Here is a 25,589-nt window from a genome sequence, read left to right on the forward strand (position 1 = left end):
TAAAAAGGCTTGAATTAGCTTTCATACATTAAAAACTTTATCCAGCAATACAATCATAATAAAGGTAAGTATTTTGATCATATTCTCTACAATAGACTACAAAAACCATTTGAAAGGCTATTATTCCCTTTAATCAACAAAGGACTGGTAAACACCATACTAAGAGCAACTAAAGGCAAAAACTGATGCAGAAGCAGTTAACACAGAAGATGTCAGAATGAGATAAAGCTGGGTCTAAATTCAGCTTCTCCACTTTCAAGCTATAACAGTTCAGGTGAGATTTCTTTTTAACAATTGTTGCTTTAATCTATCTATCTATCTATCTATCTATCTATCTGTCATTTCTGACTTCACCTAGTTGACATTCATCAGTTCAGTTCAGTCGCTCAGCCATGTCCAACTCTTTGAGACCCCATGGACTATAGCACACCAGGTTCCTCTGTCCATGGGATTCTCCAGGCAAGAATAGTGGAGTGGATTACCATGCCCTCCTCCAGGGGATCTTTCCAACCCAGGGATTGTACCTGTGTCTCTTACACTCCTGCATCTTTACCACTAGTACAACTTGGGAAGCTCCTTAGAGAGGATACCAGACATAATTAGGGTCTAAGATTCCTCATCCTATCCCATAGTTACCCTTATTCCCTAACATGGAAACTGTAAAATTGCCGAAGTCCTTTGCTTAGTAGTCTAAGTCCTCTTCCTTAAGCCCCTTCTCTGATATTGTTTCTCCCTGCTTGTTTTGTGAAAAAATTCTCCTATAAAATTATTTCTTAAATGGCCTTCACATTTTTCTACCTCTGTATTCTTCCCAGCTCTCTACTCCTTCCCTCTCTACTTCCTGCTTCTCTAATAGTCTGAACTCCACGTCTCGGAATATTCAAACTTGTCTGTTCCTTCAAGGACCAGCTTACATACCAGTCTCCAAAAAAGCCCTCATTCTTTGATCTACTGAACTGCTAAAAAAACCTACTCTTCTGAATAGAAAATCCTTTAATTGATAAGTTACACCTGTGGGTGTGATAGATATGCACATATGTGTATAAACGCCTTGAAACACAGACACTATATAAGATGTGCCTGGGTGTTGCCATGGCAATAGAAACCTCATAATGGACACTGAGAAATGTTTATGAAAAGAAAGAAGTTGACATATTTGATGTCTAGACCACTTCAAACAACCAAACACCAAAACTAAGCAGTCACTTGAGGTGCTCTGAAAACAGCTGTGTTGGTATCTGTGTATTTACCTCTGCTAGATTAAATGTTAGTGAAATAATAAGCCTCTTCACCAGACCTGGCATCTGGAGACAGGGATCCGAGCCCATAATAAAATCAGTGTTATGAATGCCATCCACAGATGATGCCTGAAATTTGGCATTTTCAGCTTCATCTTAGTCATTTGCTTCTACATCCCACCTCTTAGAAGTACGAGAAAATGTTGGTCACTCAGTCATGTCTGACTCTTTGTGACTCTAAGGACTGTAGCCCACCAAGCTCCTCTGTCCATGGGATTCTCAAGGCAATAATACAGGAGTGGGTTGCCATGCCCTCCTCCAGGGGATCTTCTCAACCCAGGGATCAAATCCAGGTCTCCCACATTGCAGGCAGTTTCTTTACCATCTGAGCCACCAGGGAAGCCCAAGAATACGAGAGTGGGTAGTCTATCCCTTTTCCCAGGGATCTTCCCAACCCAGGAATCAAACCAGGGTCTCCTGCATTTCAGGTGGATTCTTTACCAGCTGCGCTACCAGGGAAGCCCCTTAGAAGTACAAGTTACATTGAACTTGAATATAGCTTAAATTTTCTTGCATTTATTCTTGCTTCTAGTCCTAAGCATCGAATAAAACTAACCCACATAGAGAACACATGCTCTGTTTTATGTCACAAATCAGTCATTACTTCTCCTAGGACTCACTCCTGAAATCACCTTCCAGATTTTTCTCATCTGTAAAATGATACCAATAACACCTACAACATGGAGTTTCTGTGAGAACAAAGCAAGATAATATTACCATGGCCAGTTGTCCTTTTGCTTGAGAGTTTTATTTTTTGGCCTACTGTCTTGGAGTAAGTATCAATTATGTGACCTTTTATTCTCAAAAATGCCCTAATTCAGATATTAAAATATAAGAAAATTCCAAGTAGTGTATTTAAGCATTTGGCATCTTAATTAATGGCAGCTGTCCTTTGTGGTAGAAAAGTACTGCACATGTAATTTTTCTTTAACATTAAAACACATACTCTTTTTATATGAAGCAGGTGGTGCCAGGGGTAAAGAACCTGCCTGCCAATGCAGGAAACACAAGAGATTAAGGTTCAACCCCTGGGTGGGGAAAATAACCTAGAGTAGAAAATGGCAATCCACTCCAGTATTCTTGCCTGGAAAATTTCATGGACTGAGGAGGTGTCTGGTGGGCTTCAGTCCATGGAACCATAAAGAGTCAAACAAGACTGAGCACAGGGAGTTTTCTTGGCAGACTGTGAAACTTTAAGGTAGTCTCTTTCCATCCTCAAGTTCTGTGATATAACAAGATTGAGCTAGTATCTTCTATGTCTTTTTTACATTGGCAAGCAGGTTCTTTATCACTAGAGCCACCTGGGAAGCCCAAATGCCATGCTAATGTGCTTTTAAATAGTAGAGCTGGGAAGAGAGCTAACTTCTACTGGTTCCTAGTCCAGTATTTTGAAAACAGGGAAATGTATAGCATTAGAGAACATGATAAGTATAATTAGAATTGAGAAGAGGTTTGGGTAAACTCTATGAAGTTATGGTACATGGCTGTATTCAATCTGATATTTTGATTAAATTGATGAGTCAAGATTTAGACAGTATTGTGTTGTGAAGCATTTGTTGAAAGCCCCCCCCCCATTGCCTATGGTTTATGGTGAGCTGAACCATTGAAAGTTCAAATGGGCCAAAAAGGCATTATTGATGTTTAAGCGGAGGAAAACAGCAAAATAGATGATATCAAATAAGTAGTTCAGCTTTCAGATGATTTTGGAAGAGAAGTACTGATAACAAATAATTTGCTTCCCTGTGACTTTTCTCCTTTTCAATATTTTACAACCCTAGTACTTTCTAACAGTAATGTTAAATTAATTGTGTTCTCTTAAAGGGCAAATATACCTATTGAGAAAACTGGTACCATGATGTATGATATATGATAGTAGTGGTTATGTACATACAGTGATTGCATTATTGTTCTTAAAATTAATATAGAATGTTCAAAAAGTGAAAATCATTTCAGAAGAAATGTTGACAGGTTTATAATATATAAATTTTAAAATTACTTTATAATAAATCTCTTCTAGAGAGATTAGAGATATCTAGATAAAGATAAAGAGAAGGTTGATTGTTTTTATTTTTTTAATTTATTTATTTTAGTTAGGGGCTAATTACTTTACAATATTGTAGTAGTTTTTGCCATACATTGACATGAATCAGCCATGGGTTTACATGTGTTCCCCACTCTGAATCCTCCTCCCAACTCCCTCCCCATCCCATTCCTCTGGGTTATCCCATTGCCCCAGCCCTGAGCATTTGTCTCATGCATTGAACCTGGAATGGTGTTCTGTTTCACATATGATAATATGCATGTTTCAATGCTATTCTCTCAGAACGTCCCACCCTCACCTTCTCCTTCAGAGTCCATAAGACTGTTCTATGCAACTGTGTCTCAATGCAAACTAGTATAGCCACTATGGAGAACAGTGTGGAGATTCCTTAAAAAACTGGGAAAAAACTGCCATATGACCCAGCCATCCCACTGCTGGGCATACACACTGAGGAAACCAGAATTGAAAGAGACACGTGTACCCCAATGTTCATCGCAGCACTGTTTATAATAGCCAGGACATGGAAACAACCTAGATGTCCATCATCAGATGAATGGATAAGGAAGCTGTGGTACAGATACACAATGGAAAATTACTCAGACATTAAAACAAATACTTTTGAATCAGTTCTACTGAGATGGATGAAACTGGACCCCATTATACAGAGTGAAGTAAGCCAGAAAGAAAAACACCAATACAGTATACTAATGCATATATATGGAATTTGAATGATGAAAATGATAACCCTATATGCTTTTTACTTTTTAAATAAATTTATTTATTTTTGGCTGCCCAGCATGTGGGATCTTAGTTTCTCAACCAGGGATTGAATCCATGCCCCCTGCATTGGAATTGCATAGTCTTAAATGAAAAGCCCCTGCTTTTAATTTTTTAAAACATTCTTTAAACCAGTGATGTTTCCTTCACCTATTTAATCAGAAATAGTCCTTTTTTTATTGTGTACACCTTTGTATTTAATTAAAATAAATGGTTGCATTTAATTATTGGACATCTGTATAATGGAAATTACCTTCTTTTAATTTTATTCTAAATTGTGAAATAAGCAAGTGATAAAATTTTAGAAACCACTACTCCGGTACTCAAAGCCCATCTTTAAGCTTTTTGTTTGTTTTTGCTATTCTCTTAATTTAAGGAATGATTCTTTTCTAAAGATATCAATGGCTGAAAAGCTTCAAAACGCAGGAATTGTTTCCACACATTTGTGATACACACATGTATATCTTTCTGCTATACAACATCCAGAAAAACCATTCAAAACTAGTTGTGTCATATCACCCTTCTTGATAATACTTACACATTTCTAAGAATAAATTCCTACTCCTTACCACAATCAGCTTAGTCCTGCATGGTCTGGCTATTGTCTGCTCACCACACACCTCCTGCTTCTCATTAGTTTTCTTTACCCCCTCAGATAGAGAAAGCTGTCTCCAGTCTTTGCCCACAAACCCCCTTTACTTAGAAAACTCTTCTCAGTGTGACTCCTACTTCTCCTTCCAGTCTTTGTATGCAGCTTCCTCAGAGAAGGTCATCTTATGTATTACTATCTGTCACAGTCCCTTGATCAGTACTTCCCTTATTCCGTTTATCATAGTTTTCCAATGTAAGTGTCCATATTATATGTATATTATAAATATTTATGTATACATGAGGAAAGGAAGTATTTCTATTTAACTTAACATTATGTTCTATAATCATTCAATAATATATAGTGAATGAATGAGTTTATTCATTCATTCACATTTGACCAAATCTTCTGCTTCTGACCATTGTTATCCTCCTGTCCACACAATCAGCCTAGGACCACCAGGAATAAGCCTATAGTCAGATAAAATCAGATTTATTGATCCATTATAAAGAGGAATACCACACACCAGGATCTGGAGAAAAGGGTGGGGTTAAAGTAAAAATTAAATGAAGAAATATTTGATAGATTCATTTCAAAGCAGGGCTGTGTGTAATGGGGTCTAAATCACAAAGTACCTGCAGAGTCTTGGTTCCTTGGAAACTACAAAATTAAGATAGATGTGAAATGTGCATTCCAAAAACTCTTACCTGAAGTTCTGCATCTGAGTTAAAAATCGATAATTCTTCTATCAAGGCCCTTTACATACTTCATGTATAGTTAAGTTAAAGTAGCCGAAGTTAAGATAATTCACCTTATTGATATGATTTAAAGAAGTCATTTGCTGAGAGTCTATGATTTTAGAGAAGCAAGATTTTTCAGGGAGTAAGAAAAGAGTAGTCACTCAATAAGGGGTGTTGCTTTGACACATGAAAGCTGTGGTTTGTCCTTGGGGGAGCCATGATGCTAGTTGAGTTTCTAGCTGGAATGATGTGCCTTTTATGAGTTTCCAGGGTAGATATTAACTGTTGGAGCTACTTTTCACTCTATCACTTCATATTCAGAAGTCAATCATCTTATATTACCACCTGACATTGTGTCCCGTTGAGAACTCTCATATCCTCTGTTTTGCAAGAGGTCTTCTTAGAGCCCCTTTTACATCTTGGTTCCTTAGGCTATAGATCAAGGGGTTGAGCATGGGTGTGATCATAGTGTAGAACACTGCGATGATCTTGCCCCCAGCCCTGGAGGTCTTTGACTTGGGTCTCATGTACATGAAGATACCAGTTCCATAGAATAAGGCCACCACTGTCAGATGGGAAGCACAGGTGGACAGCGCCCTGTGCCTTCCAGAGGTTGACTGCATTCTGAGAACTGTCAGAAGGATTTGGGCATAGGAAACAACAATGAGAAGAAAAGGAATGAAGACAGTGATGATAGTAAAGACGAAAACAACCATCTCGGTAAATGAGGTGTCAATGCAAGTCAACCCCAGGATGGAAGGGATCTCACAGAAGAAGTGATCCAGGACATTGGGTCCACAGTAGGGTAAACTCAAGGTGAAGATGTTGATGACCATGGAACTCAGGAAACTACTGGTGCAAGAAATGCCTGCCAACTGGACACAGGTGCTTTGGTTCATAATGACTGTGTAGTGAAGAGGATGGCAGATGGCCACATATCTGTCGTAAGCCATGACACCAAGGAGAACACATTCAGTCATTCCAAAGGAGAGGAAGAAGTACATCTGAGTAGCACACTAGGAAATGGGATGGTCTTCTTTCTGCCCACCATGTTGGACAGCATTTGTGGGACATCAGTGGATGTGTAGCAGATATTCAGAAAGGATAAATTAGTGAGGAGGAAGTACATTGGAGTTTGGAGACATGTTTATATGTGGATGGTATTTATAACGATAATGTTCCCCATCTAATAAATAGAAGAACAAGAACATAATAAAAAGAATGAGCTGCATCTTTGGCTGTGATGAGAGCCCCAGGAACACAAATTTGGTCACAGTGAAGTTTGTTTTTATCATATTCATTTTTGAGGTCACCTCTCTTTTATAGAACCATCCACTCACTTGAAGAAGAAATCAAATGCTTCTAGGTCACAATGTTGGAAATTTAGGACATAAGTAAGACAACAAGAAATCTTGGTCTGATATTATATCTTGAGTATCTGAGTTGTATTACAAGTGGAAAGCATTTCTTCTGCTTTCAAAGGAAATATTCCAAGACAATAGTCAAACTCAAATACTAATGAAGTTAAATAGTTATCTTTGTCTTTTCTCTAAGGGTGTGTGCTTTTGGCTGTTCATAATCTTTTCAAGGGCTTCCTCTGGGGCTCAGTGGTAAAGAATCTGTCTACAATGGAGAAGACACAGGAGACACATATTCAATCCCTGGGTCGGGAAGATCCCCTGGAGGAGGGCACAGATCCTACGCCAGTATCCTTGCCTGGAGAATCGCATGGACAGAAGAGCCTGATGGACTACAGTCCATGGGGTTGCAAAGAGTCAGACAGGACTAAAGTGACTGAGCATGCATGCACACCATCTTTCCAAATCATACCCATTCTTCAAAACCTTACTTATGCTTCTTTCTTCAAATATGTCTAATTATGTCTGTGTTCTGCACCTAGCAACAGCACGTTGCAGCACTCAAGTAAAAGCAATAAAGAGCTTTGCTTCATGCGCCACCTGCTAACTTTAAAGTAAAAGCCAGAACGGCAGTCTGTGTACTTCTGTATCACCTTGATGCAGCTTTCTAGTGATTAGACATTCTGATACCCTAAGAACAGAGTGTGCACACAGTCACAAAAGCAGTGATGGATCACACTAATTGCCAGTTCTCCCAGCTTCACCACTTTCATGCAGTGGGATTTGGATTGTTTCATTGTATATATACACAATAAGAATAATGATAGAACCAATTTTTTGAGGATTAAATAATATGTATAAAGAATTTAAGACAATGTTTACATGTAAAAATTATTCACAAATAACACAAATTATTAATAGTGCTAATAGCATACAGTGTTCCTGCATTTATCCAGAATTCATTTCTCTAATAAAAAAAACATTTCAGAGAAATAATAGCATTAAAAAGGATCCAGACAAATTAAACTTACTAGTTCGATTCACTGAGAGTTCCTTAGACTCTATGCCTTGTGTTTACCTACTCTCAGTTTATGCACAGAATTATCAATAGTGTGTGTGGTTAATTGATTTGCAGCAGATCAAAACCAGGAAGTTAGAAAGGTATGGAGTAATGACGAGTCCTAGAGGTGGGCACAGTTACAATATCAATAAGGTGCCAGTTATTCATCTATTCATTCTTCATTCTTTTTTTTTTTTTCGTTCTTTTTTCTTTTGAAATCAGTCTTTTCAATAATCTAGTATATACCAGATGCTGGGCTTGCTGTGATAAATACAACAGACATTTTGATACTCTCATAAAACTTACTGTCCATATAAAGTTGAGATGAAGGAAAGAAGGAAACAAATCAATTCCCAAGAAAGTGAGGAATCCTCATAAATGTCGCAAAAAGACATTTATGAACCAAGCAGTTGCAGATCATGAAAAAGACTACTTTATGAAAAACATCATTTTTCAAATAATATTAATTTGCACGTGATACGTTTTAGACAATCTTCTTTTATTTTGACTTAAATCAAGGCTTTTCAAATTAAATAGCTCAGTGAGCTGATAAACCAGATAATCTAAAATATGAAGTCCAGAGATAAAGGAGGGATGGGTCTGGACAGAGTCCTTTCAGACTCTCCAAAAAGCAGTCAGAAAGTCCTTCTGAAAATAAGAGACATGCTGGTAATGTTAAGAAGTGATTAGCATGATAGCAAAGTATATGCAGAGTGAGTTTCTCAGTTGACAGCAAATTGGCACACAGTAAGGCGATCACAGTGAAGCGAGCAGGGTCCACCACTGGAGAGTTGAGATCACAGGTCTGGCTCTGCTATTCACCAGCTGGGAGGCCTTACTTGCACAATCTGTAACACCAGTCTGTGCTTAACTGTTCTTACATGCAGGACAGGGGCAAGAGTGGCATTCTCATAGAGCTGATGGACCAAGTGAATGAGATAATACATGTGAAGCTCCTAGAACAGAGTTAGCTCTATCTTGTGAAGACTCAAAGTATGTTAACTGCTATCATAATTTTATATACACATATACGCAATCCTCCTTAGGGGGCTTTTGTTAAGAGCACAAGGCAGGAATTAAGAGCACTCCTAATCTCTACACCACATGATAGATAAGTCTTTTAAAAACAGAAACAAGGGAATGGCTACCCACTCCAGTATTCTTGCCTGGAGAATTCCATGGACAGAGAAGCTTGGTGGGCTACAATCAGTGGGTTGCCAAGAGTCAGACACGACTGAGCAACTGAGCACACACATGCACACACACACACACACAGAGGCAATTGAATCACCTTTCCACCCCAACCCAACCCCTAGAAAAAAAATCTTCTATATGGAAAAGAAAAAAAAAAAAAAGAATCACTTAAAAAATGAAACACACATGTACACCCATGGCTGATTCATGTCAATGTATGGCAAAAATCACTACAATATTGTAAGGTGATTAGCCTCCAATTAAAGATAAATAAATTAATTTAAAAAGAGACATTAAGAATAGCATTGAAACATGCATATTATCATATGTGAAACAGAACACCATTCCAGGTTCGATGCATGAGACAAATGCTCAGGGCTGGGGCAATGGGATGACCCAGAGGGATGAGATGGGGAGTTCAGGATGGGGAACACATGTAAACCCATGGCTGATTCATGTCAATATATGGCAAAAGCCACTACAATATTGTAAAGTAATTAGCCCCCAACTAAAATAAATAAATTTATATAAAAAAGAGACATTAAATTCTATCTATTATACTTTTATTGACTATGCCAAAGCCTTTGACTGTGTGGATCAGAATAAACTGTGGAAAATTCTGAAAGAGATGGGAATACCAGACCATCTAACCTGTCTCTTAAGAAACCTTTATGCAGGTCAGGAAGCAACAGTTAGAACTGGACATGGAACAACAGACTGGTTCCAAATAAGAAAAGGAGTATGTCAAGGCTGTATATTGTCACTCTGCTTATTTAACTTATATGCAGAGTACATCATGAGGAATGCTGGGCTGGAAGAAACACAAGCTGGGATCAAGATTGCCGGGAGAAATATCAATAACCTCAGATATGCAGATGACACCACCCTTATGGCAGAAAGGGAAGAAGAACAAAAGAGCCTCTTGATGAAAGTGAAAGAGGAGAGTGAAAAAGTTGGCTTAAAACTCAACATTCAGAAAACTAAGACCATGGCATCTGGTCCCATCACTTCATGGGAAATAGATGGGGAAACAGTGTCAGACTTTATATTTTTGGGCTCCAAAATCACTGTTGATGGTGATTGAAGCCATGAAATTAAAAGACACTTACCCTTGGAAGGAAGGTTATGGCCAACCTAGATAGCATATTTAAAGCAGAAACATTACTTGGCCAGCAAAAGTCCGTCTAGTCAAGGCTATGGTTTTTCCAGTGGTCATGTATGGATGTGAGAGTTGGACGGTGAAGAAAGCTGAGCGCCGCAGAATTGATGCTTTTGAACTGTGGTGTTGGAGAAGACTCTTGAGAGTCCCTTGGACTGCAAGGAGATCCAACCAGTCCATCCTAAAGGAGATCGGTCCTAGGTGTTCACTGGAAGGACTGATGTTGAAGCTGAAACTCCAATACTTTGGCCACCTCATGTGAAGAGTTGACTCATTGGAAAGGACCCTAATGCTGGGAAGGATTGGGAGCAGGAGGAGAAGGGGACGACAGAGGATGAGATGGTTGGATGGCATCACTGACTCGATGGACATGGGTTTGGGTAAACTCCGGGAGTTGGTGATGGACAAGGAGGCCCGGCGTGCTGTGATTCATGGAGTTGTAAAGAGTCGGACACGACTGAGCGCCTGAACTGAACTGAACTGATTATAATTATTACATGACAAACATGTTTAAGTACTTTGCTGATAGTAAATCATATCATCACAAGAACTCTAATATACTTATATCCATTTTAAATATGAGAAAATTGGTGATCAGAGACTATACGACTGTCTCAAAGTTAGGATACTTAGAAAAGCCATAAATTTATACTTGAGTTCACCTAAGTCCAAAATGCTCTTTAGTTAAATAATTCATTGTTTTATTTTGCTATTATTATTTTAATATCTCAATAAACAATTACAATCAGATGCACCACAGATAAAATACTGAAAGCTCTTGAGTGTTGTAGGAAATAATCTTCATAACTGTCCTCACCACATATTCATGCCAAAAAAAAAAAAACAGACATGATATACATATGTAAAAACTACAATTCGATGAAGATAAAATAAAGCTTCTTCTATGATAACCACAAATGAGATGTTGCTAAAATCCAACTCTACCTTTTTATAGATTAAAAATAAAGATGGCAAATGCATACACAGTGGAATCCCTAAGTTATTTGAGTTTTCTCATCTCAGTACCTTAGGCTGAATTTTAGATTCTTGAGGGATGATATCCCAAGATCAATGAATAAAATTTAATTATGTGTTCTAAGGGAATCCGGTTGCTGTGTGTATTGATTGCTCCCTTCTCCATCTCCTGCATATGAACGTTTACCAGGTTAAACCATGCCTTCCAGTCACCAGGGTATTCTCAACCTTGCATATTGCCTAAATCTGGCAATCACGAAAATGGACACATTTAACACAAAAACAGCAAACTCTAAAGTGCAGGCTTCAAAGACTATGCACAGAATAGTGTCCTAAAATCAGCTGGAATTTAAAGATGATTATGACCCTAGTATACTCTCAATTGTCCACATAGAATGTTTGAACCCTAGTTTCTCTTCTCCCTGATCATGCTAAACTCTGGAATCATCCACAGTTGCATAGCTGATAAATGCAAACTGTTTATAAGGAAACAGTAAGGGCAGCATGGAAACTTACTAGTCTTGTAAGCTCAAGCATATCATCTCACCTTCCTAAACTTATTCATTTTCAAAGTGGACATTAAAATATCCAGCCCACTACATCACTCCCTTGTTATGAATGAAAAAGTAAGAAAAGAAGAAAAAAAAAAGAAGGGAAGAAAAGAAGGAAGGAAGGGAGGAAGGAGAGGGAGAGAAGGAGAGAGGAAGAAAGGATAAACTAGAAAGTTAATATTAATTAAGTCCTTCGATGTGCAAAGAGCCAGTTAAGTCAAGTAATGCCTCCACATAATAATATAACTTAATCTCATGATTCTCAAATCCTGAATGCACTATAGTTGGTGTTGGTCACTTGTTTGGTTTTAATATCAATTCCCAGGCCATATTCTGAATCAAAATCTCTGCAGATAGGACTCAGATATAGGTGTTTTTAAAAACCCCATGGGTGAGCCCTTGAAATATTATTCTTTCAACATTTTACTGGGAAAAAGATACAATTGTGGATTAGACAAAGCTAAGCCTGAAATATGCTGGGAGTTTCATTTGTTACTTCCACTTTTTTCCCTACTGTGTTCCAGCTTTTAGGAACCATTGAGTGAAAACCATTTAAAATTTACAACATTCATCTCAGTCTTTTCAAAATATCCAATTACATTTTGCTTTAATGATGCTGGAATCTCCCAGCTTAGATCCCCATTAGTTGTCATCCCCTTCAGAGTGCATTGACCCTGGCATTATGGTGGAAGTTACCCAGTGTGCAAAGGAGGAATAGTACATGGTAGACACGGCCTCCTTTAACATAGATTTTCTCATTTGAGTCTCAGGACTCTGGGAAACAGAGGGGATTCCATTAGACTGATATCAGAGCAGAGCACGTGATTTGATTTGCATAGTCCATAAGGGATATTTAAAGTGATTAAACATTTTTCATATTAATAGATATGCTGTCTAGGGCCATGGTCATCCCAAGAACATATTACAAACCCTGGAGGCTTCTTGAGCAATATGAGATTATAAACTAATGTGATCCATGGTTTATCACGACATTATGCGTGTGTTTATATGTGCATGTATACATCTTCAAGAATACACAGGAAAACTGTACAAAAAAGATATTCACAACCAAGATAATCACGATGGTGTGATCACTCACCTAGAGCCAGACATCCTGGAATGTGAAGTCAAGTGGGCCTTAGAAGGTATCACTACAAACAAAGCTAGTGGAGGTGATGGAATTCCAGTTGAGCTATTTCAAATCCTCAAAGATGATGCTGTGAAAGTGCTGCACTCGATATGCCAGAAAATCTGGAAAACTCAGCAGTGGCCACAGGACTGGAAAAGGTCAGTTTTCATTCCAATCCCAAAGAAAGGCAATGCCAAAGAATGCTCAAACTACCGCACAACTGCACTCATCTCACACGCTAGTAAAGTAATGCTCAAAATTCTCCAAGCCAGGCTTCAGTAATACGTGAACTGTGAACTTCCAGATGTTCAAGCTGGTTTTAGAAAAGGCAGAGGAATCAGAGATCAAATTGCCAATATCCGCTGGATCATCGAAAAGGCAAGAGAGTTCCAGAAAAACATTTATTTCTGCTTTATTGACTATGCCAAAGCCTTTGATTGTGTGGATCACAATAAACTGTGGAAAATTCTGAAAGAGATGGAAATACCAGACCATCTGACCTGTGTCTTGAGAAACCTGTATGCAGGTCAGGAAGCAACAGTTAGAACTGGACATGGAACAACAGACTGGTTCCAAATAGGAAAAGGAGTACGTCAAGACTGTATATTGTTACCCTGCTTATTTAACTTCTATGCAGAGTACATCATGAGAAACGCTGGGCTGGAAGAAACACAAGCTGGAATCAAGATTGCCGGGAGAAATATCAATAACCTCAGATATGCAGATGACACCACCCTTATGGCAGAAAGGGAAGAAGAACAAAAGAGCCTCTTGATGAAAGTGAAAAAGGAGAGTGAAAAAGTTGGCTTAAAGCTCAACGTTCAGAAAACTAAGATCATGGCATCTGGTCCCATCACTTCATGGGAAATAGATGGGGAAACAGTGGAAACAGTGTCAGACTTTATTTTTTGGGCTCCAAAATCACTGCTGATGGTGATTGCAGCCATAAAATTAAAAGGCGCTTACTCCTTGGAAGGAAGGTTAAGGCCAACCTAGATAGCACATTTAAAAGCAGAGACATTACTTTACCAACAAAAGTCCATCTAGTCAAGGCTATGGTTTTTCCAGTGGTCACGTATGGATGTGAGAGTTGGACGGTGAAGAAAGCTGAGCGCCGCAGAATTGATGCCTTTGAACTGTGGTGTTGGAGAAGACTCTTGAGAGTCCCTTGGACTGCAAGGAGATCCAATCAATCCATCCTAAAAGAGATCAATCCTGCGTGTTCATTGGAAGGACTGATGTTGAAGCTGAAACTCCAATACTTTGGCCACCTCATACGAAGAGTTGACTCACTGGAAAAACCCTAATGCTGGGTAGGCTTGGGGGCAGGAGGAGAAGGGGACGACAGAGGATGAGATGGTTGGATGGCATCACCGACTCGATGGACATGGGTTTGGGTAAACTCTGGGAGTTGGTGATGGACAGAGAGGCCTGGCATGCTGCAATTCATGGGGTTGCAAAGAGTCAGACATGACTCAGTGACTGAACTGAACTGAACTGAACTGAACTGTAACACATGTAAGAAGTTTCTAGGTGGCACAGTGGTAAAGAATCCGCCTGCCAATGTAGAAGATGCAAGAGACAGGGCTTTGATTGCTGATTGGGAAGATCACCTTGAGTAGGAAATGGCAACTTGGTCCTCTATTCTTGGCTGGAAAACCCCATCGACAGAGGAGCCGGGAGGGCTATAGTCCATGGTGTCACAAAGAGTCAGACATGACTGAGCACATACAAACACACACATAAAAGTTAATACATTTAAACATGATTATATATGTCATTTTAAAAAGAAAAGTATGTAGGGAACAAATTATGCTGGATCTTCTTGATGAGTTCTCATCAAGCTTTAATATACATAGGAATAGCATAGTTTTCTTGTTAAAATGCAGATTTTAATTCAGTAGTTCTGAGGCAGGACCCAAGAATCTTCTTTTCAAACAAGGTGCTCTTGATGCTAGTTTTGAACCATGCTTTTGAGTAGTACAGTTTTAGCTAAATTGTAAGAAGTTTCAATTTTATTCCAATTACAATATTTGCAAATTTTAAGCAGTAATACACTATGATCTAATTTATATTTAAAGTTGATTTTACTATTATGGAAAAAGAATTTAGAGAACAAAACACAGGGCAGTGGTACCAATTTAGGTGAGAAAATTTGTGGCTCCTCAGATTAGAATTGTATTGATGAAGATGACTAAAAATGGAAGAAAAACCTGTTTTATTGAGTTCATGCATGGCCTCCAACCTTGCTACTATGGTTAATTTGTAATGTTCTCACTATTTAAGTGCAGGGCTTTCCAGGGAATAAGGCTCACCAACATTCTCCTTGTGGATCCTTTTTGCAAACAAGACCCTGTAGTGGTCACTTAACAATGGAACATGAATACTACCATCACAGTCCTTTCCAAGAGATCCATCCATATACCTCTCCCAGACTTCCCTGTCACTTACTTTCCAGTGTCATTCTGAGACCCTGTTCTGTCAGTTGATCAACTAGTTGCTGTTCTTCAGTTGCTAAGTTGTGTCCAACTCTTTGCGGACTGCAGTTGTGTCCAACTCATGGACTGCAGCACGCCAGGTTTCCCCATCTTTCACTGTCTCCCAGAGCTTGCTCTAACTCATGCCAATAGAGTCACTGATGCCATTCAACCTCTCATCCTCTATCACCTCCTTCTTCCCCTGCCCTCAATCTTTCCCAGCATTAGGGTCTTTCCCAATTAGTCAGCTCTTCACATCAGGTTGTCAAAGTACTATTTATAAAAGTGTAGGGACACATCTCAGACTACCCTTCTTCCCATGCAAAAAGAAAAGCAAGACAGTACATTGTACCCCATGTTAACATTGTATCCCATGTTATGTTGCATGTACATACTCTGGTCCTTAATTTGTATCCTTAATACTGCTGCCTACCTAAAGGAATAAAAATTTCTTAGAGGATAGAGCAGCCTATGCTTTACAATGAGAAAATATATAACTTGTGCCTGAAATATTCTGTTATGTTTAGAAAATGTGGATGCTTCTACAAATGATTGGGGCAGAGAAAAAAGAAACCAACTTAAAGAGCTGCAATGTCCTAAATATTGAAATAATTTTAATGATAACAAAAAAAAGTTTTCAATTGCAACTTAGTGAATCAATGAAAGCCAAGGACATCAAGGATTCTCAAGAAATGAAAAATGAACAGAGAGTATAAGAAGAGCAAACATGATAGATTATTTCATTTTTAATGGATTTGAAAGTTTATGATTTAATTAGGTATATGACATTTTTAGAAATTCAAATAAATATAGATATGTACATGTTTTATTGGTACAGCAGCAAATGATAAGTATAAATAACTATTTTCTAAAATGTTCCAGTAAAATTAGAAGCTCTACAAAGAGCAACAAGGCATATCAGCATTGATGAATATTACTATTAATAATAATCAATAATTGTCACATCAAATAGATAAGTTGAGACAAAGTAAATAGATAACAGTTCTTAAATGAAAGCTAATTATTCAGACTTAATCTCTGACATTGTAGTTGAAGACTGAGTGTATTTATTAATTAGAATAAAGTTATAAGAAGATTAAATTATTCTTGAATGACTTTATATATTAAATTAATATATAATATTATTTAATGTTGGCTGAAATTTTTAAAAATGATTTTAGAATGAGATGTCATTTTGCACAAGAAACTATTGTTTAAAATGGTGAACATAAAAAATCATATTCACATTAAAATTTAAAAATAAAAAGAAGAAAAGGAACCATTTGACACATTGCTCCTATTTTATTTACTTTAAGAAAACTGTTCTATTTTTCAATAAGAAGCCTCTGCTAGCCTGAGAGTATTTTTACTTATTTTTGTATTAGTTCAACTCTAAGTAAATAATATTACTAAAACATAAAAATATTACAAATAAGTATATGAAAAATCTTAGATAGCTAAACACTGAATATAGACATAATGAAGAAATTAAGCCTATAGTATTGATGTTAACCACATTTTGCAAACATTGCATTGGGAATGTTTTGTCTTTGTTAAGTATTTTGAAATTAAACATTTCAAAAGAATCAATCATGACAAATGTTTGATTATAATACAAATTCTTAAGGTTCTTGAGGAAACAGAAAATTCCTGAATCCTATAAGGATGCACACGTGCTGATGACTTGGGCTTGATTAATCCTTATAGATCAATATCCTTGGTTTACCACTTTTATAAGCCAATCCCTTACATGCTTTCCAGACTCTTGCCAATACAGATTAGTAAGAACCCATAAATTTTTTAGTGTGCATTTCCCCTAAGAGCAAGTTTTTTTATTTCATCATCTGGGCAAGTGATATTTAACTTTTGTCATAGAGGCCATGTGGAGTTGTCAGGCTGAGAGTTGAGGAGAATTCCATAAGCTCATAAAGCAAGTCCCTGAGTGCAGTCATTGGAAGATTTTTGTCCAGGGAAAAGCTGATTCTTTCAGATAGGGGAAGTTAGGGATTGCCTCTTAAAGCAAGGGGTTTTATTTTTACCTCTGTTCTTGTCTGCTCAATGTCCCTATCCCATTACTTTATGATCTCAATTATTTTCTCCATCAATTCTTGTAGCTTACCATAAAACCCCTAGCATTTAACTGATACGTCTTTTCTGCAGTCCTTACAATCAGGCACTGGCTTAAGCCTCAATCTGAACTTTCCTAAAGGACTAAAGGGGTTGGGAAACTCTTTCAAACCTACTGCTGGGGAATTCCAAATGCTGTTTCATGTTCCCAGTAGGATAATCATAGTTTTCAACTTAAAAGACCCCATGAATTTTACAACCAATATTATCATGGTCATGATGAATGCTACAATGAATTGATTTTTCAATGCTTTGTTCTCCGACTGCACTTCATGCTATGCCATCACTGGTAATAGTTTAAACTATCATGACATGCCAGGGCTCACCAGTGTCCCCTTTCTCTGGCAAGTGATATATCTGCACATTTTTTAACTATGTCAGCAAACTAATCCCAGAGATCCAGTTAATAGGTCTGACTCTAGGGTTACACCTAATGTTAATTACTACATAAGTTGGCAATACATGGGCACTCAAATCAGGGACTATGAGGAGAATTTAATAAAGGGACTATTTATAATAATGTGAGCAGAGTACAGGAAAATCACAAAGGATAGACCAGTCCTTTGACACGTCTTACCTCTAGGCCTGAAGGAAGAAAGGGAAAGAGCAGTTATCAGACACCAGAGCGAGAAAGAGATCCTGTCTGTGGTGGGAGAAATGAGACCAAAGCTGTGATACTGATCTCGGGATTGATGTGGCCTTCCCTGACTGTGCAGGCACAGAGCCTTTGAATGTAAACAGCTCTTTTGCCCCCTTTCTCTTTGTTTGTCTCTGTTTTCCTCAGCCTTTAATTATAAAGATGAAATCACTAGGCAACATTTAACCTAACTCCTGATTTTTGCTTTACTGAATGCACACAATGGCTTGCCTAACCTGTTGATTTCTTTCCTGGATTAGAAAGTATAAGAAGGAAGAATTACTTAAAGAATGATTGATTTTCTACCCACCCCCTACTCCTCTTCTCTTTAGCAAATTTGCCACATGGGCAGGTTGGCATCCAATTGCAGGTGGACCACAAAGGCAAAATGGCATCCAGAGGAAGGTCAGGAGAAGTCAGCAGTCTGTACACAATGGAAAAATGATGAAGAATCTAACCTCTTATTTTAATGAGTCACCGAGATTATGTCTCCATTTTCCCTTTACAAATTGTCATGGCTGAGCAGGATCTTGGGAATTGGTCTCCAGACAAGGGTTCACCTTCTCCCCAGGTAGCTGGCTTTTCTGAATAAAGCACCTTTTCTTTTTACCAGCATTTGCCCCTTAATAATTGGCTTTGAGTGGTGAGCATCTGAACCTGAGTTGGTAACAGAACTAGGTATTCTGATCCCGGCCTTTTCTTTTTATTTCCTCCCTTCACTGAAAAAATTAATTTACTTAGTTCATGGAGCTTCATCTCCTGGAGTAGAAAGCAGGATGGCAAATGATGGTAGACAATCCAGAAGGAGAAGTGGAAGCTATCTGAACACCCCACAGACATATAGATACCTATCTGTATATTAATATTCAAAGGTACATAGTGGGTATATTTCCTATATATATATTTGGATTCAGCAAAACTCAATACAGAGGTAACAGAAAATTATGGTTGAATATGTCTATCCCTGGGGAAGCACAGTGTCTAAACAAAACCTTTCTGAGTCTTATTTAATAAGACTGACCTGACTTAGTCGTTGCATAGTTATGATTAACTACCTAGTTTGCCTTTCCTCCAAGCTACAAAACCAGGAAGAATTCCCTCGGGATCCACTGTTATCAATGATTCTGGATTCTGGATAAGGTTACACTACAGATGTTTGTATGTTGTGTGATGCAGATTTACTCCCGGCATAAAAATACTGTTTAATTTCCACAACAACTCAGTAGCCATTTATATTTTGTTACAATGGGAACTATAAACCAGTATTTCTCATACCTCATCATTGTCCTATGTCAATCTATGAAACTGCTGAGAGTAAAAGTGGTTGATATGACTTTCCTTACTATTTGTGGTGACAAGGGACAGTTTATATTAAAGGAAGGAAAGGAAAATAAAATGGTATAATTGATACAAAAATGCAACAACAACAAAAAAGCAATTGAGAATCATTTACACTGGAATACGCTTATAGCTATTCAAGAACCCTAGGGGACAGAAGACTAAAAAAAAAAAAAGCCATCTATGCTCAGGCTCAAAATAAATCACAAAAAGTTTAATTTTTTAAATTTGTTTTTGTCCCAGGGGATAGAAGGACAAAATGTACATTTAAAAATAATGTTAGACAATAGCTGATCATTGCTCTTAGGTTGTCATTACCTCTGGGTGAGATTGCCAGAAAATAATTATTTTTTTTAAAGTAAAATATTTGACCCATGAAAAGGTAGCCATGTTTAAGCTTAAAGGGAGACATGGTGAAAATGTGTGCACTATTTTGTTTGTGTGTGTGTTTATACTGTGGATTTGAGCATTTTCAATTGAGAAGATCCACAGAGATATCAGTGACCCCCCAAAAATCCATAGTTGGAGCATAAGATAGAGAAATGCAATCAACAGAACATGGGATGAGGCACCATGATAGGCAATTTAAACGTATCAAAAGAGCTCTGGAGTAAAGAGGAATATGCTTGGTTAGCAGAGGAAAAGAGCAAAGGTTAGAAAAGAGCAAAGGAAAAGGGCTGTTACACCACCAATTTGAGCACCTTTGCTCTTTTGCATAATAATAATTCTACCACTTAACAATTATATGACATTAATAACCAACATAACATCAAATAATTGAAACATCATATTATTATTGAATGCCAAACATTCTTATCACCTTAAATACATTGTCTCTAGTAACTCTCCCCACAATTGCAAGAAATGCACTATTACAGATGAGAAGTCATTACATTACAGGTCAGTATATCACCTCAGATTCTCCTAAATAAAGTCAACACACTTTTTGATTAATTGCCTTTTAGAGACTTTCAAAGCTATGAACCCATGAAGTATTTAACAAGTCAAATACACTGGGAAACTTGAGCAAATATAATTTATCTGGGCCCATGATATGGTCCTGTTGGCAGTGACTGTGAGAGATACAGGTAAGTGTTATGGTACTGAGTGAGGTGAGTGGAATATTTCTATACTTTTAATCAGTATTGGCTGCTAGTGAAGAGACACAGGACTCTGCCAGAAGATGATTTGGAAGCTACTTGGAAGTATTCATCTGATGTCAATTATACTCACCTGGATAGCCTCTGAATCTCTTGGCATTATTCTATTGTGTTTGAGTTAAGATCTTATAACTAAAAGGAGAGGGACCCATAGAATGCATAAGCAGCTGTTAACCTATCATCAGGTATTAAAGGAAGTCACTTAGAGGATAAGTACCAACTCTCTGGAGGAAGACAGCATAATTATTTACTAACTCTAAAATTACTAGATACTTATGAAACCTTGATTTGGTCATCTATAAAATCACTGCTATTAATCTTTAAACATACCTATGATAGATGTTGTAGGAATAAATAGGACAATTCATGTGAAACACCTAGCAAAGCAGTTGAGTCAGAGTAAAGTATTCAAAATACTCATCTAATAGTTTTATATATGACAAACTTCTGGAATAATATGAGAATCACAGAACATAAAGAAACAGAAGATAGGAAGTTTAAAGTGTAGTCCAGGATTGTCCAATATTTTCTCATAGGAAACAACATCTAGTTTTCATGAATCCATGTTTTCAAAGATTTTCCCCAGCCACCAAATGTTCTCACCAATATATATATATATATATATATATATATATATATATATATATATATATATATTTGTATTCAGTTAGAAAAAAACAGCCCAAAACTTCATAGTAAACCTACAAATTTAAATAAAATAAAAATTTCACTGATATACATTTTCCATCAAAAGCAAATGTGAAAGATTATACTTTATTAATACTAAAAAGAAAATAAGTTACACTAATGGGATATATGTAATATTAGAAAATAAGCAGTTCTAGTGATAATCATTCAAAAGAAAAGGGATATAGGAATATCGGGAGGCAGACTGAGTACAGTGATCAGGGAACCCTTGAAAAGGGATGATATTAGTGGCAATTGACACCTGAAAAAAGACAGAGAAATATCTTCTCTGTAAAGATATTTGAGGAAGGGCATTCTAACCACAGGAAAGAATAACTACCAAGGTTCTGAGTGAATCCAGTTTATTTGGGAACTGAAAGGAGGGTGGCAGGGCTGGAATGGAGTGAACAGGGAAACAGGGAAAACTAGAGCCAGAAGCAGAAACGTCATAAACTTTGCACATCTTCGCAAAGATTGGGCTTTTACTCTGGATACGTTCTGTAGTCACTGGAGTGTTTGAAGATGAGGAGCAGCATGAGCTAACTAGCATCTTAACAGTATTACTCTGGTTTCCTTGTTGAGACAGTCAAATGAGGTAAGGATGGAAATAGGGAGGAAGCAGGGAAGCCATTAGGAAATTGCAATAACACAAACGTGAAATAAGAATGGGTTAGTGTAGGGTAGAATCACTGGAGCTGGGAGCCATTGGTTAACTTATGGATATATTTTGAAGGTAGAATGAAGATATTGTAGCAATTAGCTACAGTGTAAAAGACAAAAAGAAGTAAAAGATGTCTGATAATTTTCCCTAAATTAAGATAATGCATTTACTGTTGTGCAGAAGATTGAGAGAAAGCAGGTTTAGGAAGGATTGTTAGGAAGACAGTTTTTCCTAAACTTCCCAATAGACATCCTGTAAGAGATGTTAAGTAGGCATTTGGATCCATGATCTGAATTTCAGGGAAAAAAATGATCAAGAGATGATAGGTAGGTAGGTAGATATATAAAAAATAGATAAGACTATGTAGAATATTTACAGTCATTAGATCGTATGGTCCACCAGGGAGTGATTGTGGATGGAAAAGAGAAGGAATTAGAGGGTTGATTCTGAGGTTCTCCAAAATTCCAACCTAGGGGCAATAACACTGAGATCATACAGATTTAGAAGTAGAAGAAAATCCATGCAAGTTTGATAACCTGGAAATCTGATGAAGAGATTGTTTCAAGCAGGGAGGACTGAGAAACTATTTCAAATGCTACTTATAGATTAGGGGTTTCCTCAGTAGCTCAGTTGGTAAAGAATCCACCTGTAATGCAGGAGACCCCGATTCAATTCCTGGGTCCAGAAGATCTGCTGGAGAAGGGATAGACCACCCACTGCAGTATTCTTGAACTTCCCTGGTGGCTCAGACACTAAAGAATCCACCTGCAATGTGGGAGACCTGGGTTCCATCCCTGGGTTGGGAAGATCCGCTGAAAGAGGGTCTTGGAGGCATGGCAACCCACTCCACTATTCTTGCCTAGAGAATTCCCATAGACAGAGGAGCCCCCAGTCTACAGTCCATGGGGCTGCAGAGATTCAGATATGACTGAGCAGCTAAGCACAGCATGGTCCAAGAGATAACCTGTCAGAGAGCTCTGAGAAATTTCTCCAAGAGGAAAGGGGAGGATCTGGGATATGTAGTGATTTTGCAACAAAGGGCAGGTAGTCTGAGCATCAAAAAATTGTTGTAAATGAAAGAAAACCAGATATCCCAAGTTAAAGAATTAAGCACTTTTCTATGTATGGGAAGATGCAAGTGTCTGGGCTCTCTGAAATCGTTCCTTTGATATGTGCCTCAGCTATCTGGGGCCAGTATCCTGTACTTTCACATCCTAAGTTTCTTCAGAGTTCACTATAGGGGGTGACAGCAGTCTGATGGCTGCTAGATGGCAGGTATTCTTTTCTTTCCTGAGTTCCCTCAGGACTCAACAGTTTACCATCCTGGTGGCTGCAATTGCTAGCGACTGTGCAATGTTTTGTTTACTGAAATGGCAGGAAATATTCCATATTTTCACCTCTACATAAATTGACAGACTTTTTGGTTAATTGCCTTTTAGAGACTTTCAAAGGCAATTAACCAAAAAGTTTTTAAGTCCTGAGGTACTTCAGGAATCATATGCACAGGGGACCCTGAGCAGGTATAAGTTATCTGGATCCATCGTGTGGTTTTTTGTTGGCTGTGACTGTGAGTTATAGGTAAGTGACCTGCACCTGGGTGAGGTGAGTATAGTGTTTCTATACTCACAGTCAAGGTTGACTGAAAGTATAAGAGACACAGGACTTTGCCAGAAATCACCTGTACACCGCTTAGAAGCATTTATCTGAAACCGCATGAATGAGGTACTCCTGCTGACAGCATCTGATTCTCTCAGCATCATCTTACTAGTGTTGAGTTCAGGTGTTATAACCAAAAGGACAGGGACCCATGAAGCCTGCAAGGAACTTTTAGCCTAGTATCAGGTGTGAAAGGAGGTGACTCAGTGGTTAAGTACCAGGTCTCTGGAATAAGATAATACTCCTTAATAATTGTGTAATTAGTATCTACTTATTAAAACTCAATTTGATCTTCTGTAAAATTCTCTCTCATTTTCAATGCTATTGTTCTTTAAACACATGTATAATTGATGTGGCAGAAATAAATTTTAAAATGCTGTGAAACAATAAGCACAGTGCTTGACTCAGAGTAAAGCATTCAAAATTAACTATCACTTTATAAATAATAAAATTTTAATATCATCTTGAGAACCAGAGAACAAAATAAAGAATATTAAGATTGAGTCCAGGGATTTTCAAATCTTTTCCCAAAAGAAACAGAAACCACTTTTAGTAGTCGTGGATCCATGCTTTCAAAGATTTTCCCCAGCCACAAAATAGTTCTAAATTTGTATTGCGGTTCATGTAAAATAAGTAACCCATAAAACCTCCTAATAAGCTTATGAATTAAGATGAGATAAACATGGAACTATATATGTTTTCCATTAAAAACATCCAGGAAAGAATATATTCTAATGGAGGAAAAGAGAAAAAGTTAAACTAATGAGATGCATATGTGTGTGTTAGTTGCTCAGTTGTGTCTAACGCTGTGACCACATGGACTATAGCCCACCAAGTCATCTGTCCAAGAGACTTCCCAGGCAAGAATAGTGGAGTAGGTTGTCATTCCCTTCTCCAGGGGATCTTCCCTACCAAAGGATCAAACCCAGGTCTCCAACATTGCAGGCAGATTCTTTACCACCTTAGCCATCAGGGAAGCCCTGATTATATGTATATAATATTAGATAATGAACAGCTCTAAGGAGAATAATAAAGTATAAAAAAGATATAAAAAATATCAAGGAAGTGGATTACAGTACTTTGATCAAGGAACACTGAAAAGGGGTGATATTACTAGCAATTGACACCTGTAAAAAAGGAGGGTGTTTGTTACAAAGATATCCGATAAAGGGCGTACTAACCATAGGAAGGAGCAGCTCTATGGTTCTTTAGCAAACTCAGTTTATTTTAGGAACTGAAAGGAGGGTGACAGAGCTGGAGTGGAGTGAAGGGAGGACAGTAGGAGCCAGAAGCAGGAGGGGAATAAGCTTTTGCAGCTTTATAAGGATTTGGGCTTTACTTTGAATAAATTCTGACATCACTGGAGTGTTTGAAGATGAAAAGTAACATAATCTATCTGGTATTTTAACAGGATCACTCTGGCTGCCTTACTGAGAGACTCAAGTGAGGTAAAGATGGAAGGGGGAGGAAACAGGAAGCCCATTAGGAAGCTCTGCAATAAGACAAACGTGAGATGAGAGCGGTCGGTGTAGGGGGGAATCACTGGGACTGGGGACAACTGGTCAGGTTCTGTATATATTCTGTATATATTTTGAAGATAGAATCAAGATGCTGCTGATTAGTCACCTAAGGATAAAAGACAAAAAGGAATTCAAAACATCCAGTGATTATTCTTAAATAGAGACAATTCATTTATTGCAGTGAATGTCTGAGAGAAAAGTAAGCTTAGGGAAGATCATTAGAAACAGTTTTTCCTGATGTTAAGTAGGCATTAGGATTCATGAGTCTGAAGTTCAGAGAATAAAAATGATCAAGAGACGATATAAGTACATAGACAGATAGGGAGATAGGGTCTCATACATAGAGATAACTCAAAGTCATTAAATTGTATGGTCCACCAAGAGGTAACCGTGGATGGACAAGAGAAGGGATTCGAGGGTTGTTCTGGGACGTGCCAAAATTCAAAACGGTGGGG

General features: G+C 37.8%; 1 pseudogene; it reads right to left on the minus strand.

Annotated features, from left to right (window-relative positions):
* Positions 1 to 5,816: 5,816 nt before the first annotated feature.
* LOC145513770 (olfactory receptor 10A7-like) lies at positions 5,817 to 6,746 on the minus strand (annotated as a pseudogene).
* Positions 6,747 to 25,589: the final 18,843 nt, after the last annotated feature.

The sequence above is a fragment of the Giraffa tippelskirchi genome, chromosome 7, assembly GCF_054371585.1.
Source record: "Giraffa tippelskirchi isolate mGirTip1 chromosome 7, T2T-mGirTip1v1.2.pri, whole genome shotgun sequence".
In the NCBI taxonomy this organism is placed as follows: Eukaryota; Metazoa; Chordata; class Mammalia; order Artiodactyla; family Giraffidae; genus Giraffa; species Giraffa tippelskirchi.